Source organism: Mobula birostris, chromosome 2, assembly GCF_030028105.1.
Source record: "Mobula birostris isolate sMobBir1 chromosome 2, sMobBir1.hap1, whole genome shotgun sequence".
Taxonomy (NCBI): Eukaryota; Metazoa; Chordata; class Chondrichthyes; order Myliobatiformes; family Myliobatidae; genus Mobula; species Mobula birostris.
In genome coordinates, this window is record NC_092371.1 from 211,482,627 (window position 1) to 211,496,777 (window position 14,151).

The 14,151-nt window shown below is 40.4% G+C and overlaps 1 protein-coding gene across 3 annotated transcripts in view; it reads left to right on the plus strand.

The window, feature by feature from the left end:
* The window catches only part of LOC140194040 (exostosin-1-like), a 517,224-nt gene that overhangs the window by 128,974 nt on the left and 374,099 nt on the right, over positions 1-14,151 (plus strand). The window lies entirely within an intron of this gene.

Here is a 14,151-nt window from a genome sequence, read left to right on the forward strand (position 1 = left end):
TTTACTTTTACATGACGTACTATTGGGTTATGGTCACTATTATAGTCTGCACCTGGTTATGTTTTGCATTGAGTCACTGAGTTTCTAAATCTTTGGTTTATAATAATAAAGTCAATTTGATTTCTAGTGTTATCACCTGGACTTTTTCAGGTCCACAAGCGTCTTGGATCGTTTTTAAAGTAGGTATTCATAATGACCTGATTATTCATCTTGCTCCATTCTACCCATTTCTCACCTCTTTCATTTCTTACCCCAGTCCAAATTTTCCTGTGGTATTTCCATCAGTACCTTGTCCTACTTTAGCATTTCGCTCTCCCATGACAATAACAATATCTTGAGATTTGCGTCCATTCTTTGCTTGTTCAAGCTCTTCATAGAATTTATCTATATCCTCATATGTTCCATCTGTTATTGGTGCATATACCTGTATAATTGCTAAATCAAATGGTTGTCCTCTGAATCTAACAAGGAGCACTCTTTCTGATATTGCCCAATGTCCTAAAACAATTTTTGCCATGTTTTCATCCATAAGAATTCCTACTCCATTAGTATGGGATGTTCCACAAGAATAAATTAGTGTTTTATTTCTATTCTGACATGTTCCAGCACCTATCCAACGAAGGTCCTAATTCATAAGTTCAGTTACTGAACCTGCCGGATCTGCCGTTGGCCTTCACTCGTATCCTGAGCAGGAACCCTTGCAGGTGCTACCGTTCTGGGTCAGAGCGGCCCTGGGAGCAATGAATGACTAAGGGGTAAGTGCACTTTCCCCAAAGCTCTGAAATTCCCCAATCAGAACCTCATCACCAGTTGCAGTTTAGAGTCATACCCAGGACTGCTGTTTAGCATACAAGAATTATCAGTAGTAGCATTGAATTTCTGGGCCACAGTCTGTTTTTGCAGTTTATATTAGTTTGAAACCTAAATAAGCCTCAAATTAGTGGTCAAATAACAACTTTGGAACATAAAAGATGTTTATAACATAATCCTATCTTAGCTGTATTATTTAATTTACTTCTATAATGTGTTGCAGAGGAAAGATCCATTTTTATGATCTATTAAGTAGCTCATCATTTCATAGATATACAACTCCCCCATTACATACACAGCTTTTAGTAATTGAATTCAATTTCTTGTGACTGCAACATGTTTTTGCTGTGTGCATTTTCAGATCTTACAGTGTAATGGTCTCAAACTGAAGGTTATGAATACTTCAACATAAAATAAAAAGACAGTATTTTGTAGATTATCGACTAGGAACATCCTGCCAACTTGAGTTATGCAAAGAGTCAAGACTAAGTCTAACCCTTCAGTAAGGTGCATTAATTGGACTGAAGCAACTAAATGTGATAGGAAACCATGTTATCCGGAATATGATAAGGCGTGTATCTAGAACCAGAAATATAAACAAGATATTAACTTTGAGCTCCAGATTCCAGATACCACCTGGGCTTAACCAGAGAAACTGTTGATTTGGAGTCACGCAGAGCAGCTAATTTTGTTTTAATTAGGTTTATTGCTTTGTTGCTACTTCTCAGATTGAAGGAAAGAATGCAAATATTCACCAAAGATAAATATACTTGTTCAATTCATCTTTTATAATGATCTAGGTTTAAATAAACATTGCAGCATCACAATGTATTATCACTATTGCTGATATGGCTCATTTCTTTACTCAACTTTATATCAAAACTATATTAAACCATAAGATCATAAGACATAGGGGCAGAATTAGCCTATTTGGCCCACCAAGTTTTCTCCACTATTCCATCATGGCTGCTTTGTTATCCCTTTCAACCCCATTTCTCCTGACTTCTCTCCATAACCTTTGATGCCCTGACTAATCAAGAAACTATCAATCTCCACTTTAAACGTACTGAATGAGTTGGCCTGCACAGCTGTCTGTGCCAATGAATTCCACAGATTCATACCTTCTGGCTAAAGACATTTTTCCTATCTCTGTTCTAAATGAAAGTCCCTCAATTCTGAGGCTGTGACCTTTGATCCTGGACTCCCCAACTGTAGGAAACATCCTCTCCATACCCACTCTACTTAGGCCTTTCAATATTTTTGATAAGTTGCCATGAGATCCCCCCTCATCAAAGTTCAAGGTAAAATTTATTTTCAGAGTACATACATGTCACCACATACAACCCTGAAATACTTTTTCTGCAGGCATACTTAGCAAATCTATAGGACAGGAACTGTAAACATTCTTCTAAACTCCTGTGAGTACAGGCCCAGAGTCATCATCCACTCCTCATATGTCAACCCTTTCATTCCTGGGATAATTCTTTTGAATCTCCTCTGGACCCTCTCAAATGCCAGCACATCTTTACTTAGATAAAGAGCCCAAAGCTGCCCACAATATTCTAAGTGCAGTCTGACCAATGCCTTGTAAAGCCTCAGCATTGCAACCTTGCTTTTGTATTCTAGTCCTCTCGAAATGAATGCTAACATTTGCATTTGCTTTCCTTACCACTGATTCAACTTGCAAGTTAACCTTTAATGAACCCTTCACAAAGACTCCCAAGTCCCTTCGCACCTCTGATTTTTGAATCTTCTCCCCATTTAGGAAGTAGTCCATTCCTTTATTCTTTCTGCCACAGTGCTGACCATGCACCTCCCTACATGTATTCTATCTGCCTCTTCATTGTCCATTCCCAAATCAGTCTCAGGCCACCTGCAGACCCCCAGCTTCCTCAACACCACCTGCCCCTCTACCTACATCTCTTGATATCATCTGAAAAATTGGCAAGAAAACCATTACTTCCTTCATCCAATTCATTGACAGATAATGTGAAAATAAGCAGTCCCAACACTGACTCCTATGGCACACCACTAGTCATTGGCAGCCAACCAGAAGTGAACCCCTTTATTCATAATCTTTGCTTCCTAGTCAGCCAATCTTCTATTCCTGCTAATACCTTTCCTGTAATACCATGTTAGGCAGCCTCATGTGCAGCACTTTGTCAAAGACCTTCTGAGAAACTGAGTATTCAACATCCATTGACTCTCCCTTGTCTATCCTCCCTGTTGTGTCCTCAAGGAATTCCAACAGAATTGTAAGGCAAGATTTCCCCTTTAGAAAACCATGCTGATTTTGGCCTACTTTACCATGTGTCTCCAACTACTCCAAAGCTTCATCCTTAACTGTTCCCAAGCCTCATCCCAAGACTTCAACATCTTCCCAACCACGAAGTCAGGCTAGCAAGTCTATAATTTCATTTCTTCTATCTCCCTCCCTTCTTGAAGAACAGAGTGACATTTACAATTTTCCAGTCCTCTGGAACCATTCCAGAATCTAGTGATTCTTGAAATATTATTATTAATGTCTCCACAATCTCTTCAGCTGTCTCCTTCAGAACCATAGGGTGTCGTCCATCTGGTACAGATGATTTATCTACATTCAGACTTTTTTGCTTCCCAAGCATTTTCTCATTAGTAATAGCAAAAACACTCAGTTCTGCTTACTGACACTTCCGCATTTCTGGCATTCTGCTAGTGTCTTCCACAATGAAGACTGATGCAAAATACTTATTAAGTTTGTCTGCCATTTCTTTGTCCCCCAGTACTCCCTCTGCAGTGCCACTCTCGCCTCTCTTATACTTTTTTATATATCTAAGAAAACGTTTTATTATTTTATTATTGATGAGCTTACATTCATATTTAATCTTTTCTCTATTGATGGCTATTTTAGTTGCCTCCCATTGCTTTTTAAAAGCTTCCCAATCCTTTACTTTCCCACTATTTTTTGCAATATTTTATGCCCTCTCTTTAGCTTTTATACTGTCTTTGACTTCTGTTTGCCATCGTTGCCTCATCCTCCCTTTAAAATACTTCATCTTTATGATGTATACCGTATATCCTGTGCCTTCTGAATTTCCCCCAGAGACACTAGCTGTTGAAGTTCTTCCATCAACTTCCAGTCAATTTTGGTCAGCTCCTCTCTCATTTCTCTGTAATTCCCTTTACTCCACTATAATGCTGATACTTTTGATTTTAGCTTCTCCTGAAACTGCAGCGTGAATTCTATCATATTATGATCACTGTCTCCTAAGGGTTCCTTTACCTTATGGTCCCTAATAAAATCATGGTCATTACACAACACCTAATCTAGATTTGCTGTTCCCCTATTGGGCTCAAACACAAGATGCTCTAAAAAGCCATCTTGTAAGCATTCTACAAATTCCCTTTTTACATGCCTTTTCTATCTCCTGTTGTAATTTGTAGCCCACCGTCTGGGTACTATTCAGATATCTATATATAACTCTCATCAAGGTCTTTTTACCCTTACAGTTTCTTAACTCCACCCACAAGGATTCTACATCTTTTGATCATATGTCACCTCTTTCTAAGGGTTTGATTTCATTTTTTACCAACAGAGCCACTGCAGCCCCTCTGCGTAGCTTAATGTTTACAATGAGTATCCTTGGATATTAAGCTCCCAACTATGATCTTCTTTCAACCACAATTCAGAGATGCCCACAATGCAAGACCATAAAATATGGGAGCAGAATTAGGCCATTTGGCCCATCAAGTCTGCTCTGCGATTTCCTCATGGCTGATCCATTTTTCCTCTCAGCCCCAATCACCTGCCTTCTCCCTGTATCCCTTCATGCCCTGACCAATCAAGAATCTATCAACCTGTGCCTTAAATATACATAAAGGCTCGGCCTCTGGCAAAGAATTCCACAGATTCACCACTCTCTGGCTAAAGAAATTCCTCCTCATCTCCATTCTAAAAGGATGCCCTCTATTCTGAGGCTGTGTCCTCTGGTCTTAGACACTCCCACCATATCCACTCTATCAAGCCCTTTCGCCATTTGATAGGTTTCAATGAAGTCATCCTTCATTCTTCTGTATTCCAGTGAATACAGCCTCAAATTCTCCTCATATGACAAATCTTGGAATCATTTTCATGAACCTCCTTTGAATCCTCTCCAGTTTCGGCACATCCTTTCTAAGATAAGGGGCCCCAAACTGCTCACAATACTCCAAGTGAGGCCTCACCAATGCTTTATAAATATTACATCCTTGCTTTTATATTCTAGTCCTCTTGAAACATCATACCTGCCTATATGTAACTGCGCTATAAGATCATCTACCTTATTCCCTGTACTGTGTCCATTCGAATGTAACACCTTCAGTTCTGTTTTCATCACCCTTTTTGATGTTGGCCCCCTGTTATACTTCTAACTCATCTCACTGACTGAAATTTTGCTTGATCATCTGTCTGTCCTTCCTCACTTCTCGCTATATACTGCATTTAGTTGTACACCAGTTGCCCTATGTTCAGCCCTACCACTCTGTTTCTCATCCCTTTGCCAAATTAGTTTAAACCCTCCCTCACAGATCTAGCAATTCTGCTCGCAAGGATATTATTCTCCACCAGCTTCTTTAACCAGTCCTTTTGTACAGATCATACCTTCCCCAGAGAAGATCCCAATGGTACAGAAATCTGAAACACTGCTCCCTGCACCAATTCTTTAGCCATGTATTTATCTGCCAAATCATCCTATTCTTACCCTCTGTGGCACATGGCTGCGGCAGCATTCCAGAGATTAGACCCTGAAGGTCCTGCTTTTCAGCTTAATGCCTAACTCCCTATGTTCTCTTGTCAGGACCACTCCCTCCCCCTTTTCCTACCTATGTTGTTGGTACTAACATTTACCACAACATCCGGCTGGTCACCTTTGGAATGCCATGAATCCAATCCGAGACATCCCTGACCCAAGCACCTGGGAGGCCATGTGTTACCTGGGTGTTTCTTTCACATCCACATAATCTGCTTTCTGCCTCTGTTTATGGAATCCCTCATCACTACTGTATTCCTCTTCTCTTCCCCTCTCTTCTGAGCCACAGAGCTAGACTCAGTGCCAGAGACCTGGTTGCTGCGTCTTCCTCCAGTTAGGTATTCCTCTGCCACCCCCCCCCCCCATAGCATCCAAAGCAGTATACTTATGAGTGAGGGGAATGGCCACAGGGATATTCCGCTCTGGATTCCTATTCCGTTTCCCTCTGATGACAGTCTCCCAGGTACCTGTCTCTGGCAACGTACCACCCCATCTATCACCTCCTCCTTTTTCCATACGAGGTGAGGGTCATCCAGCAGTAGTACCAGTTCCTTGATGCGGCATCTAAGGAACTGCAGCTTGGTGCACGTCATGCAGATGTAGTTATTAGAGAGATTGGAGGACTTCTAAACTTCCCACATCTCACACAAGGAACATCACTACCTTCAGCCCCATTCTTAGCACACTAGCAGGAGAATAAAACTTACTAATCACCTTATTACTTACTTAGAGGCTCCACCTATGTTTGCCAACCTTGTTGAGCCAAAGCCTGACCACTCCAACACTCTCTACTCCAACAATGCCTGCTCCGCTTACCCCCCCCCCCACCCTTTTTATCGGCCCCACACTGATTTCAGCCTGTTGAAAGGAGCTGAAAGCACTGGAGCCTTTTATAAAATCCCGCTCTGCGTTACGTTACCAATGGAGGACCTGTCATGCTGATTTCAGTCCACCGAAAAGAGATGAAACCACTGGAGATCTTTGTAAACCTCAGGTTGTGTCACCAATGAACAACCTCTCATGCTGATTGCAGTCTACCGAAAAGAGCTGAAAGCACTCATCTTCTTCAAATCGTCAGAGCTGTAAACTCTCAGAAAGCATACACAATACTACTGCATGTCTTGATTTTCAGTGCATTTCAATGCTTGGATTTTAACTGCAGCATTTAAATACTCAACAATATTTTCGGTATAAAAAGAAAATTGAATTTGCAATTACCAGGTAGTTCCAAGCTCACAATGTTCAAGGAGTCTCCATTTCTCTAGCTATTAGTAGTAAAGCTCTCTCTCATCTACATTGATTGAGTATGAATTATTGAGCAGTTTGACTATCTATCTGGCTGTCTGGGAAGTTCATTTAGAGTAAATCCTGGCATTTATTTTATCAGTACATTCACTTTCTTGTCCTGTACAGCTATACCTACTAACTACCTTACATTCATCCTTTTCACTTTCTTTCCTTGTTAAAACCAAGGTCTATATTTTTTTTTGTCTTTTATAAACTGGCATCAGGCCCAGTTGATACAATGCCAATAAAATCAGTTCTAGTACTTGTGCACTGCACAGCTTGAAACTTAAATTGTGTAATTTTTTCTTTGTCAATTTCTAATTTAATGATGCTGAGTCTAGCAATTCTAATTTGATAGAGGTGAGTCTTTGAGAAGCTAGGAAAGAAAACATTTAATTAGAATTTATCACAACTTATCTCAGTGCATCAATATAAAATATAGAACAGATGACAAAGAAGTAAGAATGAATAATGTATTTTGCCTAGGCCAATACCATAAAGCTATGAAGGTGATGTGTAATTTAAAAAAAAGCAAACTGTCAGCTGATCATGTAGTATTAGTAATACAATTAGTCATCCTTTCCCCTCAACTTCATCATCCTTTAAAGCTGTGGTTGTAACCCAAAATAGACAGAACAGGACCATGCAAGCATTCATCCCAGAGCCAGTGAAGATACTGTGATTAACGGATTGCTTGAGCAAAATATTGTGGTGGCCCTCTTCTATTGATTGGAAAAGTAAAATAAAACTTGATTAGTGAAGGAATGCACTCTGTTAGACCTATTGTGAGTTTTACCTGGAATGCTCATTCATATAATTTATTATATTAATCAGCATGCAAGGTAAAATTCACAATACAAGAACAGGCTTATTGATGAAATGATCTGTATGGATACAATGTAAAACAAAGTATTTCACTGTACATGATATTAATCTAATTTTTCTAAGCCTTCTCTGAATCTGGTTGCAATCAATCCAAAAACCTAAAACACTTTTACAAGCAAATGGAACCAGAGGCACAGGTTTAAGGTAAAGGAAGGGATAAGGAAAAAGTTATTTCAAGTACAGGTTAGTTGGAATTTCAAATGTCCTGCCTGAGATGACTTAGAGGTAGTGATTCTGACAATATCCAAGAATGGTCTGGATGAGCACTTGATGTGCTGGTAAAAGTGCCGGTAAATTGATTAACCTAGATAGATACTTGATGCAAACAACAGGAATTCTGCAGATGCTGGAAATTCAAGCAACACACATCAAAGTTGCTGGTGAACGCAGCAGGCCAGGCAGCATCTCTAGGAAGAGGTGCAGTCGACGTTTCGGGCCGAGACCCTTCGTCAGGACTAACTGAAGGAAGAGTGAGTAAGGGATTTGAAAGTTCGAGGGGGAGGGAGAGATCCAAAATGATAGGAGAAGACAGGAGGGGGAGGGATGGAGCCAAGAGCTGGACAGGTGATTGGCAAAAAGGGATACGAGAGGATCATGGGACAGGAAGTCCGGGAAGAAAGACAAGGGGGGGGGGGGACCCAGAGGATGGGCAAGAGGTATATTCAGAGGGACAGAGGGAGAAAAAGGAGAGTGAGAGAAAGAATGTGTGCATAAAAATAAGAAACAGATGGGGTACGAGGGGGAGGTGGGGCCTAGCGGAAGTTAGAGAAGTCGATGTTCATGCCATCAGGTTGCAGGCTACCCAGACGGAATATAAGGTGTTGTTCCTCCAACCTGAGTGTGGCTTCATCTTTACAGTAGAGGAGGCCGTGGATAGACATGTCAGAATGGGAATGGGATGTGGAATTAAAATGTGTGGCCACTGGGAGATCCTGCTTTCTCTGGCGGACAGAGCGTAGATGTTCAGTAAAGCGGTCTCCCAGTCTGCGTCAGGTCTCGCCAATATATAAAAGGCCACATCGGGAGCACCGGACGCAGTATATCACCCCAGTCGACTCACAGGTGAAGTGCCGCCTCACCTGGAAGGACTGTTTGGGGCCCTGAATGGTGGTAAGGGAGGAAGTGTAAGGGCATGTGTAGCACTTGTTCCGCTTACACGGATAAGTGCCAGGAGGGAGATCAGTGGGGAGGGATGGGGGGGACGAATGAACAAGGGAGTTGTGTAGGGAGCAATCCCTGCGGAATGCAGAGAGAGTGGGGGAGGGAAAGATGTGCTTAGTGGTGGGATCCCGTTGGAGGTGGTGGAAGTTACGGAGAATAATATGTTGGACCCAGAGGCTAGTGGGGTGGTAGGTGAGGACCAGGGGAACCCTATTCCTAGTGGGGTGGCGGGAGGATGGAGTGAGAGCAGATGTACGTGAAATGGGGGAGATGCGTTTAAGAGCAGAGTTGATAGTGGAGGAAGGGAAGCCCCTTTCTTTAAAAAATGAAGACATCTCCCTCGTCCTAGAATGAAAAGCCTCATCCTGAGAGCAGATGCGGCGGAGACGGAGGAATTGCGAGAAGGGGATGGTCGGTATGGGCAAGGTGGGCCAATGGACCCTTTTCTGTGGTATATAATTCAAAAGAATATTTGATTCTTTATCTTTATTTAGCTTACACAAATCATCACAAAGCTGAATTTCAGGTCTGTTGTGTCCCATGCGGGTACACCTGGAACATGTCCCCCTAAAGCTTCAGCAATGACAGCTTTGATACGATCCTGAATGTGTCTATATACATATTTTGCAATACCTGTTTATAACTGGTATTAAGCATTGCTTGGCAACTCTAGGAAGTGCATCTCCTCATCTCATGAAGTATAGGTTTGGAAGAGTTCTTTGCAATCATTTTTTAAGGCATCTGCCAAGACTTTATATTGCCAGTTCTGGTACTGCCATACTTGATAAGTTTCTATGAATTATGATAGTGAGTTTCCAAGTTGCTTTTTGGAGGGATGAAGACTTTTTCACTCTTCAGATACAGCATATTAACTTGTCCTTGGCCAATTTGACCTCAATGATGAAGGCCTATGTTCTTTAATTATTCAAATTTCAAAGTTAATTTGTTATGAAAGTACATGTATGTCACCATATAGAACCGTGAGAATTAATTTCTTGCAAGCATTTACAGTTAACACAATAGAATCAATGAAAAACCGTCAGGACGTACAGTCAACCAGTGTGCTAAGGACAATAAACTGTGTAAACACAAAAAGAAAGAAAAAAAATGAATAATAATAATAGTAAATAAATAAGCAATAAATATCGAGAACATGAGATGAAGTGTCTTTGAAAGTGAGTCCATAGATTGTAGGAACGATTCCATGTTAGTTAATTTATTGAGATACACAAAGTTAATATTCACCAATTATAATATAAATGAGAAGTTGGTTTGACTTCCAAGTCCCCTGGGTCATTGTCTTCTGTTTTACTTTTGATGTGTTCTGTTGACCATTGTTGCTGCTGCTCAATATACCACTGATAACCTGTAGCCTATCACAATTTGTTGTGTCTTACAATACAAGGTCAAGGATTATCTCAGTCATAGGTAATTAGCTTATGTCATCTTTTGCATGCATATAGTCTTCTGTTGATTTAGCCTGTAGATTCAGGAATCATCTGAAAAGGGACTATCTCTTTGAAGAAGCTTGAAGTTCCTACTTTCAGCAATTCAAATAACACATAATTCCAACCTTCAATTCTAACACAATTATTGGCCTTTTCAGTGGAGCATTCCTACAACTTGTGGTTGCAGTTTGCATCGTGTCAACACGATACGATATGGTTCAATAAAGTTATCAAAACCAGGCTATTGCTTATATCTGAAGCAATGAACAAGCAGCTAATCAAAGGGTCGAGCAGCACCTGTGTTCGGATATTTTGGGTCAAGACCCTTCATCTGGTCTGCTGCTGTTATTTCTGAGGTTGGGCAGATGTGCATTTGGATAAATGAGAAGACATGTATTGGCAATTATTAGTCAATGCTGTAAGGAAAAAAATGTGATGCTGCATCACTTTCTACCTCTTTGCTATTAGGAGTAATGAAGCATACATCCTAATATGTCAAATAATTAGGAGAGAGGGTTGAATAATTAAGAAGAGGACAAGGAGTACATTTGTGTGGAGGAGTCATTAATAACTGCGTTTGAAAGAGCCGTGCACCTTCAGTGTAATGGGAGCCATCTGCAGTTCAGGACACAATTTTTCCAAGGTGCTAGTGTTCTTTCAAGAGCAAAGGGCACAGCTTCTGCCCATTTGGTTCATGGACTCTTTGTACTGGACGCTTCAAGTTCATGACCCTTCAAGTACAATGTTAGAGTGGGAAAAGGAAATTTGTGTCTATGAAGTGTGCTTGATTCAATCTATTGAGTGCAATATCTTGAGTTTAAGCAGCGTAACACTGTATAACCATGGCCTGCCACAAATGATGAATTAATGCACTTTTCCAGAGGTAGAAGAATTACTAGGCCACCAACATTTAATTATTTCTTCCAATTATGATCTGATTTGACATTCTAATTACAAGCCACAGGTTATACATAAGAAACAATTCGGTTAATTAAGTTGCCAAAACACTTCTAGCTGCCTTTGTATGCTAAATAACGTACACTTAGAATGCGTATATAATGTAATAGCTGCATACATGTATGTGGGGCAAAAAGCTGAAGATGAACTGTGCCTAGGAACCAATATTAAGTACCAAACTCAGTTTTTACAGTAAAAGTTTGTTGTAGCCCGGTACCTGTGGAAATGTTATGGACTGTTCAGTCATCAATAAATGAAACTCTTTGTCATTGGACATTTGGCTGCATGAAATAAACTTCGGAGTTGTCAATAAACTAAAAATGAAGATGAAGAAGGTCTGCAAGTTTCAGTGTTAAATGGAACTTAGTTCCTCACCAGCCGGGGATTGGTGCAGAATGAGACTGATTGTCCTTCCTGACATCAGAAGTGTCTTAATGTTTACACAAACAAGTTAATTCTAGGTTGAATTATGGTGCTAATTATAAGTGGTAAGATTGCTGAACGTGGTCTAAAAACATAATATTTCTTGAGAAAATAAATTGCGTTTTGGACATTTCAACAAAAGTATAGGTGTGTTCCTTTTCCCAATTCATCATCGGATCTTAGGACGTAACTGGAATTACATGAGTGATTATATGACTATTACAGCAGATCTCACTAGAACACACTAGAAAATAGCACTTGAGAGGAAACTGATTTTCTTTATGACTGGTTGTATTGTATTATTTTCATTCTAGAACATTTGTTAGTAAAACATTTCCTGAATCAAAATCAGAATGGTGTTTTAATATCGCCAGCATATGTCATGAAATTTGTTATGTTGCAACAGTAGTACAATGTAATACATAGTAATATAGAAAAGAAACTGTGAATTACAATAAGTATACTGAATATATATCAAATAGTGAAATTAAATAAGTAGTGCAAAAAATTAAAAATTAAAAAGTAATGAGGTAGCGTTCATGTGTTCAATTTCATTCAGAAATTAGATGGCAGAGGGGAAGAAGCTGTTCCTGAAGTGTTGAGTGTGTGCCTTCTGTACCTCCTTCCTGATGGTAGCAATGAGAACATGGCATGACCTGAGTGGTGGGGTCCGCAATGATGGACGCTGCCTTTTCAAGATGTCTTGAAGGCTGGGGAGGCGAGTGCTCATGATGGAGCTGATTAATTTTCTGAAGCTTATTTCAGTCCCCTCTGTACCACATGGTGATACAACCAGTTAGAATGATCTCCTGAATCAGAATCAGGTTTAATATCAACGGCATATGTTGTGAAATTTGTTAACCTTGCAGCAGCAGTGCAATGCAATACATGATAAATATAGAAAAAAATCTGCGAATTACCGTAACATAGAACATAGAAATTTACAGCACATTACAGGCCATTCAGCCCACAATGTTGTGCCGACCATGTAACCTACTCTAGATACTACCTACAATTTCCCTAGCGCATAGCCCTCTATTTTTCTAAGCTCCATTTACCTATCTGTAAGAGGCTCTTAAAAAAAAAAAAAACCCTATTGTATCTGCATCCACCACCACTGCTGTTGGCAGTGCATTCCACACACCCACCACTCTGTGTGTGGAAAAACTTACCCCTGACATCCCCTCAATACCTATTTCAAAGCACCTTAAAGCTGTGCCCCCTCATGTTAGCCATTTCAGCCCTGGGAAAAAGCCTCTGACTATCCACATGATCAATGCCCCTCATCATCTTATACACTTCTACCAGGTCACCTCTCATCCTCCGTCGCTCCAAGGAGTAAAGGCCAAGTTCACTCAACCTATTCTCATAAGATTTGCCCTTCAGTCCAGGCATCATCCTTGTAAATCTCCTCTGCACTCTCTCTATAGTATCCACAGTAAGTGTGTGTGTGTGTGTGTGTATATGTATGTATGTGTATATACACACGCGCACACACACACACACACACACACATACATACAGTGGCATGCAGAAGTTTGGGCACCCGTGGTCAAAATTTCTGTTACTGTGAATATCTAAGCGAGTAGAAGATAAACTGATTTCCAAAAGGCATAAAGTTAAAGATGACACATTTCTTTAATATTTTAAGCAAGGAAACTTTTTTTATTTCCATCTTTTACAGTTTCAAAATAACAAAAAATGAAAAGGGCCTGAAGCAAAAGTTTGGGCACCCTGCATGGCAGTACTTAGTAACAAGTTTGGCAAGTTTCACAGCTTGTAAATGCTTTTTGTAGCCAGCTAAGAGTCTTTCAATTCTTGTTTGGGGGATTTTCACCTATTCTTCCTTGCAAAAGGCTTCTAGTTCTGTGAGATTCTTGGGCCGTCTTGAATGCACTGCTCTCTTGAGGTCTATCCACAAATTCTCAATGATGTTTAGGTCGGGGGACTGTGAAGGCCATGGCAAACCCTTCAGCTTGCGCCTCTTGAGGTAGTCCATTGTGGATTTTGAGGTGTGTTTAGGATCATTATCCTGTTGTAGAAGCCATCCTCTTTTCATCTTCAGCTTTGTTACAGACGGTGTGATGTTTGCTTCCAGAATTTGCTGGTATTTAATTGAATTCACTCTTCCCTCTACCAGTAAATGTTCCCTGTGCCACTGGCTGCAATACAAGCCCAAAGCATGATCAATCCACCTCCTTGCTTAACAGTTGGAGAGGGGTTCTTTTCATGAAATTCTGCACCCTTTTTTCTCCAAACATACCTTTGCTCATTGCGGCCAAAAAGTTCTACTTTAACTTCATCAGTCCACAGGACTTGTTTCCAAAATGCATCAGGTGTGTTTAGATGTTCCTTTGAACCTTTTGAATAATGTGCAACCATACCACTTTGATTCAGCATTTCAGTACTTCCCA